Source organism: Ovis aries, chromosome 9 (assembly GCF_016772045.2).
Source record: "Ovis aries strain OAR_USU_Benz2616 breed Rambouillet chromosome 9, ARS-UI_Ramb_v3.0, whole genome shotgun sequence".
Classification (NCBI taxonomy): domain Eukaryota; kingdom Metazoa; phylum Chordata; class Mammalia; order Artiodactyla; family Bovidae; genus Ovis; species Ovis aries.
The window spans coordinates 71,310,163-71,334,884 of NC_056062.1; the positions used below are offsets into that span (position 1 = coordinate 71,310,163).

Consider the following 24,722-nt stretch of genomic DNA (forward strand, 5'->3'; position numbering starts at 1 on the left):
TATAAAAGAATGAATTTGTGATATGTTTCTTTTTCTAATACTCTAAATAAAAAGATCTAACAGCAGATCTAATAATAAACATGCTTTCAAAGCAGGAATGAGCACAGATGATTCTTTAAAGTATCTTTACCAACAACTGTAATGAAATACGATATTATCTGTGATTATTTGCTGACAAGGCCACAGGTACTGCCATGCTACTGTGGTTTGTGACCTACACCCATAACGAAGGACAATGCTAAATTCCAGTTAGAGGTTAACAACAATAAAGATGTCATTTTCTGCACCCAAGTTTGTGTGCTAACTGAATTCTATTCATGCCGATGAACTCCAGCTTAGGAGCCGCCAGTTCAGATTATTAGATGAATTCTAAAGATCCTTTAACATTGATGAGTCTATGACCAACCTGATTCAAGTTTAGGGTAGGGAAAAAAACCTAGATACATTTATAGAGGGCTTTGAGTTTCAAAAATAGAGTAGTTTATACATCAATAGTATTTTATGTGGCAAAATGAAAAAACCTTAGATCATATACAGGACTGTCTTCTTGCTGAGCAAATTACGACCTCTATGTCTCTCCTAGCCTCACAATCACCCCCTCTAGTTATCCTGCTTTCTACATAACTGTCTTGATATACTTTACAGCCTCTGCATTTTCTAAAGTGCCGTGTTTTCCATGAAATATTCATGGCCCCCTCCCTGATGGTTCCTCTCCCTGATCACTGGCACAGCAATGAGGTCAGCATATCCCTTCTGTTCCTTTTCATTGTGGAATCCTAGTCTGTGGAATACCACCACAGTTGGTTTATCCATTCCCCAAATGATGGACCTCTGCACAGCTACCAATATTTAGCAATTATGAATGTGGTTGCTATATTTGAGTTCTCTGGGTCTACCCTCACTCTTTCACCTTATAAACCTGGGCCTCGGGCTGGCTTTTCCTCACCCTTTCTGCCCCACTCTCCTCCCATGGCAGCCAGACTACGCTCTGGATCTGGGGCAGATCTCAGCTTTGTACCAGAGCACCATCCTGAGCTCAGTGGGATTTCTGCCCCTTCCCCAGCAGTGTAAAGTTTTTGTTGGTAAGAGAAGAATGTGGAGGTGCAGGTGGGATTCTACATGTTTCCAGGGGCAGCCTCGCACTATGCACACACCTGTGAAACCAACACAGTCTCCTCTGATTAACTTCCTTGCCCTCAAACTCTTTGGAATGCACTGAGCAGAAGCCCATGGGAAAGAACTTGTGTACGTACAGGTGGAATCTAAAACGTGATACAAATGAGACTTCCTTGGGTCCAGTGGTTAAGACTGCACACTTCCAAAGCAGGGTTCAACTCCCGGTTGGGGAACTAAGATCATACATGCCATGCAGGAGAGCCCCCCAAAAGGCTTTTTTTAAATTTTAATTTAAAAAAATATATGATACAAGTGAACTTATTTACAAAACAAAATAGACTCACAGACATGGAAAACAAATGTATGATCACCACAGGGGAAAGCAGATGAAAGATAAATTAGGAGTTTGGGATTAGCAGATACAAACTACTCTGAATAAAATAGACAAACAAGGTCCTACTATATAGCATACAGAACTATATTCAATCTTCCTGTAAAAAAATCATAATGGAAAGAAATATATGTATATGCATAAAAGAAGAAACATATGCATGTATAATGAAAAAGAAAATATGTATATATAACTGGATCACTTTGCTGTACACCAGAAACTAACACACATGGTAAATCAGTGATACTTCAGCAAAAAAAAAAAAAAAGAACTTGTGAGAAAGCACAAACTCGCCTTGTATCTATGCTCTCATGTATCCTCAGCTATCTTGTCAGCCCTCACTTAACTTTCAAAAACTTTTCAAAATATTTTACATCGTTCTTATTTGCTTTCTAAAATCATTTTTTATTATTATCTTTAGTTGCAGTAAAACACACATAACATAAAATTTATGATCTTCACCACTTCAAGTGCACAGGTGAGTGGCATTAAATCCACTCACCATGTTGAACAACCATCACGGCTGTCCATCTCCAGAAGGCTTTTCATCATCTTGCAAAGCTGAAACTCTGTATCCATTAACCAAGAGCTTCCCATTTCCTCCTCCCTCCAAGTCCCTGACAACTACCATTCTACCTTTTATCTTCATGACTGTCTGAAGTACTTTCAACAGTCAAGGAAGAAAACTATTTGAGGTACCTTAAACAGTCAAGGAAGAAAAGTGGAATCATATAAGAATTTGTCTTTTTGTGACTGCTTTCTTTCACTTACATAATGTCTTCAAGGTTCATCCATGTTACAGCATGTATCAGATTTCCCTTCCTTTTTAAGGCTGAATAATATTCTATATATTCTATATAATATTCTAATATTATATATATAATATATAACATATATATAATATATTATATATATATGTGCCACATTTTGTTTATTCATTCATCTATCAGCAGACACTTGAGTTGCTTTTACCCCATGTCTACTGGGACTAATGCCATGAACACAGGCATACTTTTATCTACTTTTATGTATTTATTCTTCCCGTGTTCTGGCACAGGTGAAAGGGTTCATGTCCCATATCTCCTTAGAGGGACTTCTCCTTCTCTGATTTCAGTTTACTTGCTTATCTTGTGAGTTCAGTTCTTGATGGGTCCCAGACAAGTTAAGATTTCGTATATTATTCAGCTTTTTCTCATTGTGATGGTGGGAGTGATTTCTTGGGGCTCTCTCCATCTTAAGTGGAAACCAAACTTCTGAACTTTATTTCATTTTAAAAACTAATGAAACAGTGTTGGGAGCAGTGGGAAGATAGAGGAATAAGATGGAGGGATGTTACTAAAAGAGATATTAATGCACATCTTCTATATTTTCTAATTTAGGAAGTCATCAGACAAAAGCAAATATCAAGACCTAGAACTCTAAAGTATGTATTTAGGAATATGGAAGTAAACACTGGGGGGAAAAACTGGTTGTTTCCTATGAAAAGGAACTGAAGATGGTAAGCACTGGAGGAGGAAACTGTTAGTTATATCATATGCCTTGTAGAAAATTTTGACTTTCTAAACATGCACATGTATAAAATTTGCTGAAAAGCTTACAATTGTCTTCAGATTCCCCGAAGTGGCAAAATGAAAAAAAATAAAAAAATAAAAATTTCCTTTTTCTTTTTGAAGTCTAGGCCCCATGACATGGAGAAAACAATGGAAAAATAATTATATAAATTATATCACATTCATTTATTACTTTACAATATTGTAGTGGGTTTTGCCATACATTGACATGAATCAGCCATGGGTATACATGTATCCCCCATCCTGAATTGCTTTTATAAAAACAGTTTAGGAATACACAGTATCTAGGCACCATAAGCAATGCAAAGCCACATTTATACGCACAATTTTCTCTTTCTTTGAGCCAACAGGTATCTTGTGAAACAATTCAGGAAGGGAGGACTCTTGCACAGAACAGTTCATCCCAGATGTCCAGAGTGCAAAAATGTGCCAGAGAAGCAAGGAAGAAAATCCAGACAGTTGAATCATAGGAGAACTCTGACACAGAAATCTCCAAGTCTCAATCATCCATCTATATTACCTTCTTGCTTTTTAAAATATCAAACCATTAGAAATTTCACAGTATGAATTTTTAAAGGAAGCTTTGTGTCATTATTTTATTTGGAAACTAGCATGAAAGAAGATATAACAAAATTGAAAACAAGATACTTTTATTAAACTTTTGAAAGCTTGGCAACTGAAGCCTACTTTATTTGCAAAAGGGAGATAAACATGTATTTGAGATACTAGTTTTAACACTGGCACCGAATTGAAACTTCCTCCTTGCCTTAATAAGGAATACTGAAAGACAACAAACTCAGAATCTTTTCAATTCACTCAGTTCAATGCATATCCATACACCTCCCAAAGTCATCTCGTATAGAATCAGTCACACTGTTCCACACTCTGAGAAACACTTTAGCCAAAGACCCCTCCAGGCTTCACATTAACAGATGAATTTCAGAGGATCAGGGCTACCTCTCTTGGCAAAGACAGCCCAGAGGAGGACAGAGATTAAGGAGAAAAATCATTCCCCACCTCCAATCCTATTTTTAAGATGGTAACAATGAAACAAAGAGGGGAATCACATATGAACAAGGTAGCTAATCCTGGATGTCAGAAGGCTACAGAGAAACCGTACAACAGAATATGCTGCTGCTGCTGCTGCTAAGTCGCTTCAGTCATGTCCAACCCTGTGCGACCCCGTAGACGGCAGCCCACCAGGCTCCCCTATCCCTGCATTCTTCAGGCAAGAACACTGGAGTGGGTCACAGAATATGACAGGGCTGATAATGATGAGGGAAGTACTCCCGGTAAACAACTGGAACATATATTTGTAAAGCAGATGCTGATGAAACAACAAATTCACTCAACAAGTAATTATTGACCTTGTGCTGTGCCAGATACTGCACAGGTTCCTGGTTTGTTCTTTATCACCACTGTAGTGGATTAATGAAATATTTACCTATGTAATAACAAGCATCTGTGTGTGCCATGTTCCCTTCTATTTCCATAACATATAATAATGCTTTGGGGATCACGAATGTCCTATATACTCCTAGAAGAAGACAATCTTAAACATGAAATGTCGGGGCAGTTATTAATCTAAGCTCCCTGCATACTCAGAAATCTCTTCTATCTCATCTGTAACAAATATGAGGAGCTTCTGCTGAATGTTTTCAGAGATAGGGACTCCTGAACCACACTCACACAAGACTGTTCTCTCGTAGAGAAAATCGACTTCTCTGAAATTCCCAACCATAGGTCCTAGTTCTCAAGCAAGCAATAAAGATGAAATCTTTCTTCCTTTTGACATTTGGAAGCTCATTTTATATTTATCTTGGACTCTTCTTTGCCAAGTTTATGGTCCGTAGTTCAAAAAACTGCTCTTACAAAGCAAACGGTTTTTCCATTAGTTCTCCAGCAGACACATGATCATCTGAAAATGGGTGCCTGAAACCAGGCATGATACTTCAGAGTTTATAACAGAGAATAATAGGATAGTTCCCCTTCCCACTATTTAGACATCACTGTGTGCATGGCTGTTTATCCTATCCACATTACATTGGCATTAAGTTGGACAGCATTCCCTCAAATCTCATGTTCTTCCTGGAATCTCAGAATGTGACCTCATTTGAAAATGGGTCATTACAGATGTAACTGTTTACATTAAGATGAGGTCATAGGGGAACAGTGTAGGTCCTTAATCTGATACCACTAGTAGCCTTAAGAGAAGAGAAGAGACACAGATTCACCATGCCAGAGTGGGTGGGAAAGAACGCCACGTGACAGTGGGGGCAGAGATTAAGGTGATGCCTCTGTAAACGGAGGAACACCAACGATTACAGGCAGCACCAGGAGCTAAGGGGAAAACATGGAACAGATTCTCCCCAACAGGCTTTAAAGAGAGAATGTCCCTGCCAACACCTTGAATACAGGCTTCTATCTTCTTGAATGGTGAGAAAATAAACTTCTGTTGTTTTAAGTCACCCAGTGGGTGGTAATTTGTTAGAACAGCCTTGGAAAACTGACACAGTAGTTCTGTCTCGCACATAAAATACTTCTTTTTTGTTTTTGTTTTGTTTTCCTTCCAGTAATTGATCATCACTGAAGCAAGCTTTTCCATCAGGAATCCATGTAGTGAGTATGAGTATGTCTGTCCAGTATTATCTAGTCCCCTCTTTCTACTAGGGATGGATTACAGATTATGCCTTGGTAGCCCCTTGGGTCCATAAGCACAGGGGTGGTGGACTGCCAGTCATGATGCCCTGTTCTTCCTCTGAACTTGTTCCCAAAATGCAAGTCCATGTGCCTGATGCACAGCGAGGCCAAACAATGCAAAACATCAGAGTTCAGAGTAGACAAAGATTTATTACAGGGCCCTGTAAGGAGATGGGAGGCTCATGCTTTAACAACCCCAAACTCCCCATAAGTTTTCAGCAAAGCCCTTTTCTAGGAAAGGAGGGAGGGGTGTGGTTAGTTGCTGCAGACATCTTTTGTCAGATTCCTTTGTTCTTGAGGTCAGGTAATGATGCTCCTGTAAACCTCTACTGAGTGAATGTTATTCTCTGTTCTGATTAGGAAGGGTCCGGGTCCCAAGGTATGACTTTCACCCTCCAAGGTTTGGGTCCTGGCTAAGAGGAGATACAGCTCAGTTGGCAGCAGGTCCCTCAGGGCCAAGTTCCCAGACCCTACTCAGCGGTCATCACTGAGGGAGCCAGGTGCCCAACCCAGCTGGCTCTCAGGCTCCTCAGGCCGCACAAACTGGGCGGGGGCAGGTCCCACAGGTTGTGACCTGCAGCCTCGCTGCTATTAGGTCACAGAGGAGAGGATGGGGGAGACATTCACGGCTGCCATCACGGCCTGAGCCAAGGCCAGTGGGCGGCCTTGGTGAGGACACTCTGGAGCCCTACAGAACACAGCCTTCAGCCTATTCCCTGGGCCCTCCAGCTCACCCACTGGCCCAAGGCCTGGTGAGCTAGAGGGTCTTGGGGAGAGTCTGGGATCCGCCTCTTATCTCACTCTCTATGTCAGGATCGACACTCCACCAACAGATGAACAAATCCCCCCACCAAAGGTTGCTCCTTGACAGCTGGCTGCTTGTGGGCGGGGCCCGCTTCGGTGCTGACCAATGGCTGAGCAAGACTCATTGCCAGGTAACAGGGAGAGGAGTAATGGCGCACAGGGAAGGCAGTGCTCTGCTACAAACTGGCTCTCTTTCTTTCTGGCTCTCTCAGAATTCTAAGTCTTGAGCACAGAGCCCCACTCATGGAAAATAGCTAGAGTTGACTTATTCCAGCACCAGGTTATCATTTCCAAGGTCTCCTTCATCATGTCCTTGCTTCCATAAACTCCTCCAGGACCATACACTGAATCCCTTTCTGTTTACATAATCCAGAATCAGTTTCTATTTAATTCAGTTAAGGCATGCTGATAAATTACAAGACTGAAAATTTAAATTCAAAGACTGAAGCTTTGAATTTTTTTCTGTTGTATTTTATTGCTTATCTGATTTTGACTTACCACTACTAGCAGGTTCCATTGAAATTTCAGCTTCATTTCATTCCCTTCCACAAAATAATCTAATTTGCTCAATACTTTCCCATGTATAACGGTCTGTAATGGATTTATTACTGTGTTTTGTAAGCCTCTACGCCTCTGCCCAAGAAAAGGAACCTGATGGAAAACTTACAAGAAATGAATGGACAGTTTCCACCTGGACTACTAACAACATTTTCACTCTCACTCCCATTAACAGTGAACTAGTCACATGGTTTGAGCCCTAAATCAGGTCCAACCAGAAGCCAGATACATATACTCCCATGTTTTACTCAGTTACACATTCATGAAGCCTCTTTTTTTATTCCCCTCTCAAGTCACTTAAAATCAAGTTTTCTGATTCTTTACGGTGAAAATATATGAACAAATTCAAGTTTAAATAGTTACCTTCAAGGGCATAGCTGAAATATGGTGAATTAGCAGCGTACAAGGACAAAGAAGGGTGCAGGCATCATGCTAAGATCTTTACTTGCTTATCTTACTGAATCATCACAAGAATCATACCCATAATCTGGTCAATGTGATTTGCAAAAGATAGGAGAAGCTGGAAAGTCAAGTTATTTGTCCAAGTTTTCACAGCTAGTGACTAAAACATGGAGATCTGAATTCAAGTTTGAATGATTCAAAAGGGAATGTTTGTTCAAAGTTGCCATCTGTCCTGGCTTTCAATTTTGTCTTTCATTATCACAACTGACAATATATCTTTACCATAAGTTACAAATAAGACAACATACATAAAATACAACTCACAAAGTATTTCCAACACATGCAGATTTTTACATTTTCACTGAATCTGAAACTCTTCAAGGAACCACAACGGCAACAGCACTGATTTAAAACAAAAACAAAACTATTAACTTTTAATTTTGTTCACTCCAATTAGGAAAAAAATAAAGATATCATTTTGATCATTTAAGTGAAAAGTTGAGTTGAGCTCGTGTACAAATTCAATTAGAGATCCACTGATGCCCTTTTTAATCTGCCTATAAAAGACCTTTATAACAACTGAAATGAGAGATTGAGTTGAATAACCATTTTTAAATAAGCAGAATAAACATGGCTTTACCCAAGAAAATAAGTGTGCTCTTAAGTGGAGAATGTTGGGATGGAGACTCTGAAAATAGACTCAGCTGAAATGATGTAGCATAACCTTCGGCAAATCACACCATAATCCTGAGTCCCCAAGGCCCCATCAGTCAAAAGAGGACAAGACCACTTCACCTTCAAAACCCCATCCTAACTATGATCCACTCCCATGTCCTTTTCCACCTCAGTTTGCTCACCAATGGCCCCACTGCTGCCCCATCCTGGACAGTAACCATTTAAATTTCAGCACTAGAAGGACATATAAGCCCATCACCATCACTATTGACAGGCACTTTGCTTTCAAAATATTTCCTCTAACCCTACAGTGAAATCTATAGGAGAAAAAAATTCTGTTTCAGGGATGAGGAAATTGGAGCACCACGAGGTAATTTAAAAAAAAAAAAAAAACAAAAACAAAAACAAAAAAAACACCCTTCATCTAAAGTCACAAAACTACTAAGGAAGAGGGCCAGATCAACTCCCTGGACTGCTATCCCTGTTTTCTGCTAATGGGTAGTGAGTGCTCTGGCTCATCCATTGGTCTTTTCTAAATACATCAAATTGATTCACAAGCCAGGTTGCAATGCTGGTTCAAATCAAAACTGCTGAAATCACGTTTCATAATCCAGAAGACTAAGATCTATGTTTGCTCACTGGAGTCCCAGACCAATGTCAAGTACCAGGCATGTTTGCGTGTAAAAGCTGCTTCCAGCACCTGTAACTGCGCTCCCAGTGACAAACAATATATCTCTTTCACCTCTTTAAAAGGACAGAGACAGCTCTAAACCACAAAATTAGAAGGGATTGTGTCAACCAATTTAGCCCAGTATTCAGATTCCAAATGATACCACATAATGAATATTCCAGAGATAGAAGAGACACACTCTTTATTATAAGGCTGAAAGCCTCGGGAAATCTTCTAGGCTATTTGCTTCTTCAGATGAATAAGCATTTATGAACGAAGGTAAAACCTTCCACAGGTAGGGTTACCTTGCTAATAAGGTAAAATGAAATTAAAAACAGAAACTCTCTTTGCCTTTGCTATAGCATAAATTTCAAATTCTTGCTTTTGTTGTTCTCACTCTTGAATTCAGCAAGGGCAACATACACTGTTCAATAAAACTTCCAGTCATTACACTGCCCTTCTTCGAACCGGACAGTAACTGACCTGCGGCAGTGACCACCAAATTTGTTTACAGGTAAGAGAAACTGCCATATTAGTTCATTCCCCATTCCCAATACGTATCCTCTGAGAGTTTAAAGCATAGGTGGTACCTAGCGCAGCAGAGATGCTCAGCTCTGTAATCTCTGCTATTAGTTTCATCAAAATAGTGACAGGATACACTCAGTTTTTGAGAGTGAGCGTTTGTTGCAGTTTTATTGATGAAAATGATTTGAAATTCTGCTTCACTCTAACCATCTGTACCAGCCAGCCCACTGCCTCCTACTATGGCTATTAAATGTATAAAAGGGCACACATCAGCTCAACAAGTGTCTGCGGGAAAAGAAACCATCTCTCCTTGCTCAGATGTCAAACAAAATCAATAACTATTTCCAAAAGAAAGGAAGAGGTAGACAAGAACTGACCCCTTTCACCTCAAATTGCTTGCTCCCTCCTTATCTGATCTATAGAGAAACCCATGTAACTGTTTCTCTCCTAATTTTTTTTTCTCCTTCTGCATTTCACCAAGGGGATCGGAAGTATCAATATTTTCAAGAAGAGGCTATACATATCTCTATAGCCTCTTCAAATTTAATGAAAATGAATACCCATCTTGTGTTTCTTTGTAGAGACAGACTTTTAGAGACATACATGAAATACACGGTATGCTAAATAAACGTAGTTTTGCAAACCAGTTGCAATGCACAATGCAGCTCAGTATTGAGTTCAAGTGGCCAGAAGAGAGCCTGCTAGTGCTGAAATTACACAGGCTTGCTGAATTTACAAAGAGTATTATCATTGGTTCAGATTATCTTCTTGAGGCTTCACAGAGCCCATAAGAAGAGCCCTCGATCAACACCAGTGGGGCTCACAGAGAAGTTCTGTTTTCCTCAGTTCTTTCCGTCTTGTCTTCAGGAAGAGGAAGCCTTCCTAAGATCAAGAATATGCAACTGAACAAACAATTGAATAAGGCAATTCAGCGCTGCAAGCAGGGAAACTGAGATTGCCTTTGTGGAAAACAAGGGCTCTCCTGACCCAATATTTTTCCAAAAGACAAAGCTCTGTTCCTCTTAGAAGCAGGAAACAGTTGTTTGTGTTTGTACACACAGGAGTGAAGGAGGGGATACTGACCGCCCCAGAGACTAAGCAGGAGGCTCTTCTGCTGTGTGAATTCCTGAGGGACTGAGGGCTGGTGACGGCCAACAATGGAGGGAATGGTTATTATAACAAGAAAGGAAGTAAGCAGCCCTAATGAGAATCCCTTTAGAATGAATTCTGAGACCAATCAGCCAACCAACAGAAGCACTGTGCAGGTGGAAGTAGACAGAGGGGAGAGGGTGGAAATGCTGATCAAATCTCTTCAGTGTCATTATGACCAAGGTTTTCTCTAACAGGTGTTCTGAGTTCCTGCACGTGGGCCATCTTTGAACAGCGCCCTGATCTTATTACATCTATGAGTGTAAGCTATTGTTCCTCCTTCCAGGCAGCGTATTGTACTACAGGCCAGAAAGGTTTGCTTCTCAATACATGCCTTGCTGTCGATTTAAAACTGAAACTAAATCCGTGAAAATTATATGGGATTCTTACCTTTCTGTGTGGACACCTACAAACTCTAAGGTTTCATCGGGGAACATTTCATGAGGCTTCTAATAAATGTTCAGCTAACATTTTCCTCTGATTCAGTTCAATTCCTCACTACATGAAGAATTTATTAAATTTAAAATAAATTAATATTAATTAAAAAGAAAAGCTAGGTATTTTTAAAAGCAATTAACAAGTTCAGTGAAAAATACTGCAGTAGAACAGTTTTAACTTATCATCAAAAAAAAAAAAAAGCTTCCTATGCATACTATATGTGTCTTTTCAGACATTCCCAACCTATTTTAGGACCTCTTTTTTGAAGGCTGAAAAGAAGTTCTACTAAAAGGAAACCTCTTTAATTTACTTTAGCAAGTGTTTTTGTAAATGGGGAAGTTTGCAAAGACAGTCTCTTAATATTAACTACTCTTGATTTTTCAAGGTAGACTGCCAATGAAAATATGTGAAGCATCCTGACCCAAGTAGTTTTTCACTCTAATCACACCTGTTCTAAGCTAGTGTTCCTCATCTTCAGTACTACTGACATTTGTGTGTGTGTGTGCGCTCAGTATGACTTTTGTGACCACATAGGCTGTAGCCCACCAGGGTCCTATGTCCATGGAATTTCCCAAGCAGAATACTGGAGTGGGTTGCCCACCAGGCTCCTCTGTCTATGGAATTTCCCAGGCAAGAATACTGCGGTGGGTTGTCATCTCCTTCTCCAGCGGATTTTCCTGACCCAGGGATTGAACCAGCATCTCCTGCATTGGCAGGCAAATTCTTTACCACCATACCACCTGGGAAGCCCCAGTTGGATAATTCTTTGTTGCGGGGACAACTCAGTATATTGTAGAGTATTAGCAACTTCCCAGGCCTCTGCACAAACGATGCCCGTAGGACCCCTCCCCACCAAAGTGTGACAATCAAAACATCTCCAGGTACCACCAGTATTCTTTGGGGGGCATAACTGCCCCTGTTGAGAACCAAAGTTCTAAACCTATCAATAATATCTATTCCCTGGAGTAAGAGAAAGTGATTTCTCTTTTCCCAGTCTGGATAATATTTGTCTCACTCATTATTCTGCTTCATCAAGCCATTTCACTACTTTTTTTTTTTTTTTTTTTTGGTAATGTCTTTACCTTAGGGCTGTAAAGAATCTGTTGATTATTTCCTAAAGCAAACCTGAATTTAGGTAACAGTTCTCCAGGAAAATTATTGTCAACCTAGACTTCTGAAGACTAGGAATCAGTTCAAGGGTACAACCCTTTGTATTTCAAATGCAGGAAGTTTGGAGTTAAGGAGACAAGGGTTTTCTCATTTCATACTGAATTTAGCATTATATAAACGAAGTTTTACCTCCACACTCAGGCAATATCTTCGGATGCCTAAACTCTAACTTTACTTGATATCCTAATCAATTTGCCTAATTCTCCTTCCTCCATGACTCTCCAGCAAAAAACAGACAAACATATTTCCTTACATCTATTTGAACAGCACTCTGGGGAGAATTAACAGGCAAAATAATAGTTTATTTTACCTTTACCACATGTATCAACAATAATCAATGAAGAAAAAACAGTGGTAGAAGCAGAAAATGACAGTATATGTCTTTTTATTCAAACTTTTCACCTTATGGATATCCAGAATCATGGTCATATTTCAAAAGGTATATTCCAGTAGTTACAAGAAACTGTCACATGGAATAAGATGATACATCCCTGCCATTAGAAGCTTGTTGCTCTTTCTGCTGTGTCCCTCCAAGGGTCAGTGATCACCCTACAAGACCACCCATCCTATGGTCCTCATCACTTTTTTAGAGTTCCTCACTTCCCTTCCTCTGAGTTTCCCCCCTGCAATCTGGATGTTCAGAATTATTTCTGATGACTGCACACACCATCTTAGAGCCCAGTCCCCAGAGACATCGGCAGACAGTAGCTACAGCTCTCGCTCCCCTTTCTTTGAGTCCCTCCACAGATGGCACCAGTTTCCAGAGTTGACTTCATCCTCATTTTTCATATTTGGTGAAGCCTCGCTTAAAATATGGCCCCGATGACAGAATACAGCAAGTAGGATGGAGTCTGAAAAGCAGTGGACACGGTGCCCACTCCCGCTCTGCCGCCCCCTTCCCCTCTAATTTCAGATCTGTACACTGCAGAAGCTTCTTCCTTTCTTGAGGTTGGTGGGTAAAATATCTACTCGTCAAAGAGGCGCTTTTACATACAGCTTTTTTGCCCTCAGAGTGGGTTTAGTCTACTAATCTTGTCATTTTTCCCTTTTAAGTTACAATTTAATTACCTGTGGGGAACTCAGGGGAGACCCACCTCCGGAGAACCAGTAAGTGCCACTCACTCGGTCCAGTTTTCTGGACTCTAGCTATTTGGAGCCATCATTTGGGGTCCGCGGGGCAACATCACAGAGTCACCTGCAGGGGCAGCAGAGCGAGCTGCGGAACCCCCCGCGCCCGTCCCCCGTGAGTGACGCCCCAGGGAAAGAGCCGGGGGGCGGAGGGGGATTCGGGAGCCCCTCTAACCACCGGGATTCCTGGGATTCCCTCTGGCAGAAGAGGGACAGCCGCGTCCTCCGGGTACCGAATCGGAAGACAAGACCTGCATCAGGTGTGGGGGTGTGCAGAAGCCAGGAAGAGGTTAGAGAAGAGCATCACTGGATGAGCAAAGAATGTGACCCTAGGGAAAGGAGGCAGAAGGGACGCAGGAGAGCACGTTTCCTTTAATCCCCTCCCCGTGCCGCCTGTGGAGCCCTGGATCTCCTCGTCATGGAGACAGACTGCAGTAACACAGGCGACCCCGGGCGGGCAACACGCACACTGGCGCGCGCGCACACGAATACTCACACGCCCCGCCGCGACTTGCACACTGCAGACTTCTGCCTGACTTCCCGGCCCCGAACACCGCACCTTCGGGGCGAGACCGCGGGCTCCTGTGGCCTAGAGGAGAACCTCCCACTTCCACACACACACATCCCCCGAAACATACACATTCAGATCCTGCTTTGTACCCCCATGGGTGCTGGGAACCACTTAAGGAAAGCACGGACAGCTCCCCTGCAAACGACTACCTTCCCGGTTGCCTGCAAATCTACAAACTCGCCTTTAAGCAAGCCGCTCGGTAACCAAGCCAGGTAGGAGATTAAGGAGGAGCTGGCTTGCAAGTGAACCTCAGAGAACCACTACCAAGTCACTATTCAGAGGACCACACGTAGCAGCCTCCAAGCCTCTCCTGAGCCTTTTGGTCCTAACCCTGGCTCCATTCCTCAGCTCGATCGCTGCACTGTTCCCCTCCTCCTCTTCACTCAAATCCCCCAGCGATTTTCCAGCTGGCCCTTCCGGGCCACTTTCTGCATCCATCCTCTCTGCCCAGCCAGTTCCCAACATTTGGCCACGCATATTCGCTTCAAAGACCTTGATCCAAGGCTACCTCTTTCCATCATTATATCGCCCTGATCTGGTACAGATTCCCCAAATTATTAGAGTCCACTCGCTTCCCGAAGCAGACGGCCTCTTCCACCGGCGTCCTTTGCTCTGGTTCAAATCCGCTTTCCACGCGCCCCACTTTCCATCCATCGTCCCTCCCGCCGCCCCAGCCAGGACGCGCTCACCCTCTCCTATGCCTTCCACACTGGGTTCTCACGTCGCTCCCACCTTATCCCCCGGGGACACCCCTCTTTCCTTCTGCGGCTGTTCTCAGCCAGGAGTCCGCATCCCAAACCCAGCCTCCCCCGCCGGCACCAGCCCGCTTCCTGGCAGTGCGGTTCTCCCCTCTCCCCAAGTTGTCCCCTTTAGCCTCCAACAGGAGTCAGTCCGGCCCTCCCGCTTTGCCGGTCCCCCGACTCCAACATCCCAGAGGTTATCACTTTCAAACTGGCCGAAAGGCTGGCCGAGGCGCGGGGCACCGGGGGCAGTGGGACCAGCCGGTTCTCCGGAGCACCAGCCGCACCTCCCGCCAGGGCTTCCCCGGGGGCGCCGGTCCCTCGCCCCACCGCCCAGCCACCTCACAAACTTACTTGCGGGTCGCCGGGAGGGGGCTGCGGTGAGCGGCGGCGGGCCCGGCGGCGGCGGCGGCGGCGGCGAGTGCGCCCCTCTCGGCGGGGCTGGGCTGCGCGGCGCCGGCGTTGCACTCGTGCGGCCGCGCGGTGGACGGGCTCAGCCTGACGCAGCCCGGTTCTGCCCCCGCCGCCGCCGAGGCCGCCGAGCGCTTCCAGACATGCTCAGTTTCCAGACCTGCCCGCGTGGACGCTACCATGAGCGAGCGGCGGCGGGGGAGACAGAAAGGAGGCGGCCGCCCGCCGGAGGCTACCACGCCGGAGGCCGAGGGGAAGCGGGGGCGCCGCGCCGCTAAAAATAGGTCTCGCGGAAGCCGCTGCTGGGGTTTAAAGCGCCCTCCCCCCCAGCCCCAACCACCACGGCGGCCTTGGCGCTCGCGCGTCCCCGCAACCGGGCACTGGGGATCTGAGCGCGCGCGTCCTACTAGGTCCCTGCCCGCACTAGGAACCCCACCTCGGTGAAAAACCGAGCTCTGCGCCCCAGCACCCGAGTCTTCGCCGGAACTAAGCCCCAAGCTTCCCCGATTTCGGGCTCCAGCCTGTCCGGCAGCCGAAATTTCAGGCTCTCGCCAAAGAAATGAAAGAAAGTTGAGTTAAAGCAGTGGGGAAGCTCCGTGACAGCGAAATTAAGACTTCTGAAAGAAAACTGCAAGTTTTTTGGAATGCTTAGTTTTGCTGGAAGGAAAAAGGAAGAAAAGAGCGTAATGATCCACGGCCGGGAGAGGGGGCTCTGGAAAGAGCAAATAAAATACAGAATTCTTTTCAGGCCGTCTCTGACTCCTCATTCCACAGGATTTTGCATCGTTCGCTGACACCCTCCCTAACCTTAGTGATTTTGTTATTCTTGTAATCTGAACTGTAACTTCTTTCCCGCACGTTTTATCTCCACCCTTCCTCCTCCAAGCCGACTTTACATGCAAAGAAGGAAAGGACGCACACTGGAGACGGGTGGATTCTGACACCTGAACTGGAAACCGGCGGATTGGTAACCCTACGTAGGGAGGGCTCGGTACTGTTGACCACTTCGGCCAGAAAGCATCCTGAGGTCTCCTGAGCATCCAGGTCTTTCAAACCTCAAGGTCGCAGAGTCGCGGCACCTGCAAATACACCTTCCCCGCTCTTCATTTTCAGTCTAGTCTACCTTCATTCCTAGAAATCTACTTTTGAACATTTTTCTTCCTTGAAGTGAGAGGTACAAAAGTTTCCTGGGTCAAATTCCCGTCTGCATTCACTCTTCACAACCATCCAATAAGAGAATTAGCATTATTCCTATTCGAAAGATGAGGACGTTGAAGCTCAGGGACGTTCCTCTCTTGTCTGAAATAGTAGTGTTGAACCCAGAGTCTACCTGACTAGAAACTCTGATGGCTTCCGTATAATCTATTTCTTTGAATCAATAGCTTTACCTGATAAGGGCTGGCCAAAAAAAAAAAAAAAAAAAAATCGATTTTTCTCTGTGGAGTGCTCAGAATGAGAAAATGCCAAATATGAGTTTTGCTTTTCATTGTTTCCCCTCTAATTTCTTTCTCAACATTCACAGCTTAGATTGTATGTATTCTATTGAAAGTGACGCGTTTCGTTTTTATTCATTCAGAGAAGATGCACTGCGAATCTTCTAAGAACAACGCACCTACTGGCAATGTATTTTGTATCCCACTGTTCAGTCTTTGCTACGCCTACTTTCTTTTGCTCTTGTTACAAGTTAGTGAGGTTCCCGAAACCCTACTAAGTAATGTAGGTGTACATTTTCACAGAACTGAGTGGCATGTGTCTCTCTGGACTAAGTTGTCCTCGCTCTTAGCTCCCCTTCCTCTTAAAATTTAGTGCCATGTCTAGCCCCAAATAGATGGTTGCTTAATGCTTGACCTCTTACTTGCTAGTCTCCAGCTTCTCCATTCCTTCTTCCCTTTAGTGTGTGCATCGCATAGATGTCATCTCCAGAACTAGAGCCACTTGGTAATGACACCAGTTTCCTAATTTTCTATGAGCAATTCACTAGGAAGATCAAAATGGAATTTCTCTTAAGAGTATCAGCACGATTCTTTTCCACAGGTGCTGAAAGAAGGTGAAAAATATACTTTATCTTCATCCCAGTTGTGTTTCTTCTTCCTTTCTCAGTAATTAATCCTACAGTGGGTATGATTATCTGGACATCTTTATGCTACAGCATGCATACTAAGCTTAATCATGAAACAGGCAGATTTTGATGTCAAAGTGAAGCCTGTATGATTTCCTACCCATCCATGTAGTTGGAAAACCTGCTGCCTTCAGGATTCTAATTAGCAAGTGACAGAAATTCAGCTCTAACTTACTCAAACAAACAAAGGAAACGAACTGGGCTGTGTATCGATAACTCAGCTGTGCTGATTCAAGGCTTAATAGCATCAGCTGGAATGTGTTTCTCTTTCTCACTTGCTCTCAGCACTGCTTTCTGTTTGGGCTTCGTTCTCCAGCAGACTGTGCCCAGAGTGCAGCTCCAGCCTTACGCACATGACAAAGTTTGCAATCTTACAAAGAAAGCAAACCTTCTGCTCCGATGAGCACATCAATCTTTGTAAAAGGAGTCTGGTTAGCTGTCCTTGTGCATCCTCTAGGGGAAGAAACCTCTCCAAAGGAGATAAAGTATCCAGTCGGTAGAAGAAGGGATAAGGGATGCTTGAAAGATAGAAATAGGCATCCTCCACAGGCATGTTTCCCCACAGAACAAAAGGGACAGCAAGCCCATGGCAGGATATCAGTTGATTTGAGTTATTCAGAAATGAGCAAAAGAATAATGATGCTTGCAAGTGTCTGTTGTCTTTTTAGGAAGAGATGCTTTGATTTGCCTGCCTAAGGGTAGCAGTTAGTTCCTCTTTGTTGCCTTTCCATCTATATTTCAGGACCATAGATACTTACAAGGTGGTGCCACTCATTAAAGCTTTTTAATGAGCCTTCATTCAGCTGAGCCCTTAAGTCTACAATCTGTCTGTATGAGAAAATGACATTTTCCACATTCTTAAAGCCCATTATTATTTTTTTTGATTTAACATACCTGATAATTCTGTAAACCATGTGAAAATTAAAAACTGGGCTATGTCTCTTTTGCCTCCAACCCTGATGGGGAAATGCTGCTCTTCCTATAGTAAATATGTTATGTCTTTCTTATGGATCACTGCTAGAATTATTGAAATAAGTGATCATCATTCCCTTTCTCTTACCCCAAATCCATGCAATTCACTTGTTCCCTTTTTAAATATTTGTTTATAAATAAATAAATGCAATCTATGAGTCACTTCATTTAAACTGTATTTTATAATTATATTAAAATCATCAAATTCAGATCTTTTCCTTAATCTTCCTCATTGACTTCCTTTTTTTTCTCATTGACTTCTTAGAACTCCTCAGTCAGTGTCTCTTGCACCACACCTTATTAATCCACACTTCTAATTATTCCTCTCTCATTTTCCTAGTTCTTTGTCCTTCTCTTACACCACTGTCCCATTTGTTTTTGTTATCTGTATACTTGTTTTTCCTCTCCCACTGAAACACAAGTTTGTAGAGGATTGGGACTATAGCGAATTTATGTATGTGTGTGTGTTTTATCTTCTTCAGTGTTTGACAGATGTTTGCTGAAGCGTTAGTGGGTTATAAAGGGAAGGTGAATGTTTAGATCTGAAACAATGGGTCTAAACCTGAAGTCCCCAGTTTCCTTAACTGGAGAAAGGCTGGAGAAGGCTGATGCTGGGGGTAGGATGGCATGGCATGTAGATTTTTTTCTTGTCTCTCCATTTTGTCTGAGGATAGCTCAGGATAGCCCTTTCTTCCCTCCCTGACATTTTCTTACCAGCCTTCTCGAAGTTGGAATGCTTCAGTGTGATCTGTGCCACACTGCCAAGCACCTGTAATTTTCCCCGATACTGGCACTGACCACTGAACATATTCTGCTTCTATTACATACAGACAGTTTATTTTAGACACCTGAACACTAGACTGCCTCTCCATTGCACTCTCTTCATACTAAATTTTCTTTTAGAAAATCACGACTAAATTAGGAATGTGAAATTATTCATAATTGAGTTCCTCAAGAGAAAAGGCAGTATCATGATGGCTTCATTGAAGAGCTATTAAGAGCTTGTCTTTTTGATACCTGTTATTTTCCCATTGTGGAAAAAAAATGTATAAAAGGGAGAACTAAATGGGAGCAATTCAAAGACATTAATGCCCAAATTATTCTTTCATTTCATGACCACAGATAAATGTCATAACAGATCAACTAATGATATGCACTAAAGGTATAAATGTTCATTCCCCACCCCCTGCCTGCACTTCAAGGCTAAAACTGCTCTAGGTAATAGTCATGGGACATTAAGGATGCTCATAGTATTTGTGAATCAAAGATGCTTCTTGACTAAAAGACTTAGCTCTGATGGCCCTTTCCTCAGGGAAGAAGAATGTGGGTAATTATGCACTTCAAATATCAAGCTGCTCTTTTCTTGCCTCTAAATCTAACACAAACATGGCTTAGTTATTGAGCAGGCAGCAAGATTGGGTTACAAACTGCAACTCTTTTCACTTCTCATTGAATCCAGTGCTACAATAACAAATATTCTTAACATGTGATCTCAAATTCTCAAGTTTTATCAAGAAATTCATGATCTTTAAGTTATTTCCATAATACATTTGAATACAGTAGTTCAAAAATCCTATTCTGCATCAGTTAATAATATCCAACACTTATCATTACCTCTGTGTCTCATTCTGCAGTAGGCACTTACTTTGCATATTTTTATCATTTAATTCTAATATCAGTTCCGTGAAGTTGTATGTTACTTATATCTTTTACATTGTCCATATAGAAATCCAATCTAAGCTAGTTTAGGTGAAAAGTAAGATTTTCCAGCACAATAGTGCAAACTGTAACCTTCAGAAGGCAGGGGGCTTCTCTGAACCTCAGGTTGTGGAAATACTGTTATGATTCTGTTCATTTCTCATCCTCATCTCTCCCTTGTGTCAGCTTTATTACCCCACCTTGCAGACAGACTTTGCCTACAACTGGCATAGTCTAAGGATTTCTCCTTTAAATATAGATTGAATGTGTTACACTTGTTTTAGCTTTAAAACTCTCAGAGAATTAGTTACTTGCTTCCATAAAATAGAATATGGAAAAGGGAAGTAGCAACTTTCCAGCGGAGAATCTTGGCAGACACCATCTCAACCAAATGATGAAGGTTAACATCACTAGTGATGTCATGTGGAACTTGTTTACCTCCTGATACAATATGATAAGAAGGGCACTCATCCTATAGAATTATTCCCCCAAATTAGAAATCTACAAAATATCAGGCAATCTTAAACAAAGCAGCAGTCTATAAAACCCGAACAATATTCCTCAAAACTGACAATCATAAAAAAAACAGGGAAAGACTAAGAAACTGTCACAAACCAAAGGAGACCAGAGAGAAATGAAAACTAAATCCAGTATTGTACCATGGATTGGGTCCTGGAAAAGAAAGAGGAAATTAATGAAAAATTAACAGGATCTAGAGTTTAGTTAATAGCAGTGAGCCATGTGCTTACATAATACCAAATTTTGCTGTATTAAAATTATGCCATCAAGATCCAGGGGAAGGAGAGTGTGTGTGTGTGTGTGTGTGTGTGTGTGTGTGTGTGTGTGTATCTGTGTGTGTCTGTGTGTGTGTCTGTGTGTGTCTGTGTGTGTGTGTCTGTGTGTGTCTGTGTGTGTGTGTCTGTGTCTGTGTCTGTGTATTCTGAGAATGCTAGCCCAGGGAAGAAAGAGGGACATAATTTATCAATGCGGGGGTTCTTATCAGAGGGTTTGTGTTTCATGTACAAGTTTGAATGGCTGGAAATTGTTCTAATGGTTTGTTCACTTGGTTATCTAAATCCTGGTCTTGTGGCTGCTGCTGCTGCTGCGAAGTCGCTTCAGTCATGTCTGACTCTGTGGGACCCCATAGATGGCAGCCCACCAGGCTCCCCTGTCCCTGGGATTCTCCAGGCAAGAACACTGGAGTGGGTTGCCATTTCCTTCTCCAATGCATGAAAGTGAAAACTGAAAGTGAAGTCACTCAGTCATGTCTGACTCTGAGCGACCCCATGGACTGTAGCCTACCAGGCTCCTCTGTCCATGGGATTTTCCAGGCAAGAGTACTGGAGTGGGGTTGTGGAGACTATCCTAAATGGAGCTGAGATCCTAGAAATTCCTGTGTGTGATATAAACGGGATGTGAGGTTGTGGAAATAGGAATGTTTGAGTGGCATTATCAAGGAGGATTGGCTCAACTATTCCCTACTAGAACCTAAGAAGGACCAGAAGACTTCTCATCAAGACACTAATTTCTTCATTGATTCTCCTCTTTGGCCACAAATGAAGGTAAGAGATGTTGACATTGAAATGGTTTCTAGGATTTAATGGAAATAAAGGAAAATCAATGTGAAAGAGGTCAAGAACCAACTTAACCACCCCAGTCAATGTGGGTGGTTATCCCAGTGGGTAACAAGGCTGAAATGGTCATAAAAGTGTGACCCAAAAGAGATATTTTGTTGTTGTTTAGTTGCTCACTCATGTCCAACTCTTTGGGACCCTATGAAAGAGTAGTTCTCCAGGCTCCTCTGTCCATGAGATTCTCCAGGCAAAAATACTAGAGGGGGTTGCCATTTCCTTCTACAGGGGATCTTCCCAACCCAGGAATCAAACCCAGATCTCTTGCCTTGGCAGGTGGATTTTTCACCATGGAGCCATGAGGGAAGTCCCACAGAAATCTTTCAGTTCAGTTCAGTCGCTCAGTCATGTCCGACTCTTTGCGACCCCACAAACTGCAGCACGCCAGGCCTCCCTGTCCATCACCAACTCCCGGAGTTCACTCAGACTTACGTCCATCGAGTCAGTGATGCCATCCAGCCATCTCATCCTCTGTCGTCCCCTTCTCCTCTTGCCCCCAATCCCTCCCAGCATCAGAGTCTTTTCCAATGAGTCAACTCTTTGCATCAGGTGGCCAAAGTACTAGAGTTTCAGCTTTAGCATCATTCCTTCCAAAGAAATCCCAGGGCTGATCTCCTTCAGAATGGACTGGTTGGATCTCCTTGCAGTCCAAGGGACTCTCAAGAGTCTTCTCCAACACCACAGTTCAAAAGCATCAATTCTTCGGCGCTCAGCCTTCTTCACAGTCCAACTCTCACATCCATACATGACCACAGGATCATGACTAGACGGACCTTAGTCGGCAAAGTAATGTCTCTGCTTTTCAATATGCTATCTAGGTTGGTCACAACTTTTCTTCCAAGGAGTGAGCGTCTTTTAATTTCATGGCTGCAATCACCATCTGCAGTGATTTTGGAGCCCCCCAAAATAAAGTCTGACACTGTTTCCACTGTTTCCCCATCTATTTCCCATGAAGTGATGGGACCAGATGCCATGATCTTCGAAATCTTTAGAAATGGCTAAAAAATCATGGTCTCTTTTGGACTGGATACCTGAGTATCATACTAAGGTCCTACTTAATCTATAGGTAGCTTGTGTTCTGGTGAAAATGGACTTGACTTAAATCACAATAGAAAATCATGGCTTTCCACCTAATTTTCAGACCTGAGTTAGAATACTGGAGTCTGGTTACACTCAGAGAAGAATCTTCTATATTTTGTATATATGTGTGTATATATATATATATATATATATATAAATTTATTTTTTAATTGTAGGATAATTGCTTTACAGAATTTCATTGTTTTCTGTCAAGCCTCAACATGAATCAGTCATAGGTATACAATGTCCCCTCCCTTATGAACCTTCCTCCCATCTCCCTCCCCATCTCACTGTCTAGGTTGATACAGAGCCCCTGTTTGAGTTCCCTGAGACATACAGCAAATATCCATTGGCTATATATTTTACAAATGGTTTAATGTAAGTTTCCATGTTACATTACATCTCACCTTTCCATACGTCTCACCTTCTCCCCTCTCCCCATGTCTGTAACTCTATTTTCTATGTCTGTTTCTCCACTGCTGCCCTGAAAATAAATTTTTCAGTACCATTTTTCTAGATTCCATACATATTCATTAGAATACGATATTTATCTTTCTGTTTCTGACTTACTTCACTCTGTATAATAGGTTCTAGGTTCATCCACCTCGTTAGGACTGACTCAAATGCATTCCCTTTATGGATGAGTAATATTCCATTGTGTATATGTATCACAATTTCTTTATCCATTCCTCTATCAATGGACATCTAGGTTGCTTCCGTATATTCCATAGACACAGAGTCTGCCTAGTTGATTGTGTGGATTTAATCTGCAGCTTGTACAGCTGGTGGGAGGGTTTTGGTTCTTCTTCCTTAGCCACACTGCCCCTGGGTTTCAATTGTGGTTTTATTGCCACCTGTTTATGTGGGTGATCCACTGGGGTTTGCTCCTGAGGCTGCCTTGGAGGGCTTGAGTTTGCCCCTGTGAGGGCCAGGTGTGGAAGTGGTGCAGCTGCATGGGTCCCAGGGGCTCTGGCAGCACCAGGTACTCAGGGGAGTTGGCGGCTAGGGCAGCAGGAAATACAGTGCTCTAGAAGGGTATGGCAAACAGTATTGGCCAATTCACTCCAGTATTCTTGCCTGGAGAACCCCCTCCCTGACCGAGAAACCTGGCAGACCGCAGTCTACAGGGTTGCAAAGAGTTGGACTTGACCAAAGCAACCCCATGCACTCAGATGCAAGACATTTTTTTGCCTGTGGCAGCCCTGCCCCAGTGACAGTTGATGGTGAAGGTGGCGCAGCTGCTTGGCTTGCGGGGTCCCTGGCGGCGCCAAGTGCGCCGGGACACGGACTACCTCCGCCCCAGGAGTTCTGGCCCTATCAGAGTCTTTTTCCGAGCCTCTTGTAGCTGGTGATCAGAAGGCCTCTTTTGTCAGTCTTTCTCTGTAGCTCTGCTCGTTCAGGCACTTAGACGGCTCCCTTGCCTGGGGTCCTTCTCCGTTGTTCAGCATGTCAGGCACATAGAGGACCCCCCTGCCCCCGGCCCCGCCTGCGGTTCTACTCTGTAGCTCAGTGTGTCAGGCGTTTGATGGGCAGCCTCTCTACTGTTCAGGGGTCTATGATTGCCTGTGGGGAGAAAGAGGCTGAGAGGCTATGGTGGTGGCTCTGACCCCTGTGCGTGACTCAGCAGTATCGCCTTGCTTCCTTGGCTGCCCAGCTGTCCTTCACAGGCATTTCCCACCACAGTTTCCTCCCTCACATCCCCTCTATCCCTCTCTCTGCAGTCAACAGCAGCCCTCACCCTGGGGTTGATCCACAGTCCCTAAACTCCAGCTCCCAGCTGCTGCACCTTCCAGGGCACCTGTGTCCCTGTCCGGGGTATGTATGGCTGTAGCAAGAGCTGCCTGATTCTCATTCCATTTAGGCTGCCACAGATCAGCTGTTTCACTCTCAGCCTTAAATGTTTCTCCTCTGACTCAGGCAATTGCTCGCTGTGGGGATCGGACCCCTGCTTCATTTTCCCCACCCGCTGAAGGCAGGTTCCGTCCTACTAACACTCCCGTTTACCCCCCAGTTCCTTCCTCCTCCTGAGTTTTGCGTGGTTCTATAAATTTTTTTCCACTGGTCAGGTCCTCTTGTCTGCTCTCAGTGGGTGCTCTGCATGCACCGTGTCTGTGTCTGAGTGTGTATTCCTTATGTGTCTATGGAGAGAGATATGCTCATGCCCGCCTATTCCTCCACCATCTCATTCCCTTCAACAAGTAGA

At 43.4% G+C, this 24,722-nt stretch overlaps 1 protein-coding gene across 3 annotated transcripts in view; it reads right to left on the reverse strand.

Moving 5' to 3' along the window:
* Positions 1–15,124, reverse strand: part of OXR1 (oxidation resistance 1) — a 518,198-nt gene extending 503,074 nt beyond the window's left edge. For all 3 annotated transcript variants that reach the window (XM_027973101.3, XM_042254392.2, XM_004011791.6), the window contains exon 1: positions 14,963–15,124. The gene's annotated coding sequence lies outside the window, so the exon portion shown is untranslated. The remainder of the gene's footprint in view (positions 1–14,962) is intronic.
* Positions 15,125–24,722: the final 9,598 nt, after the last annotated feature.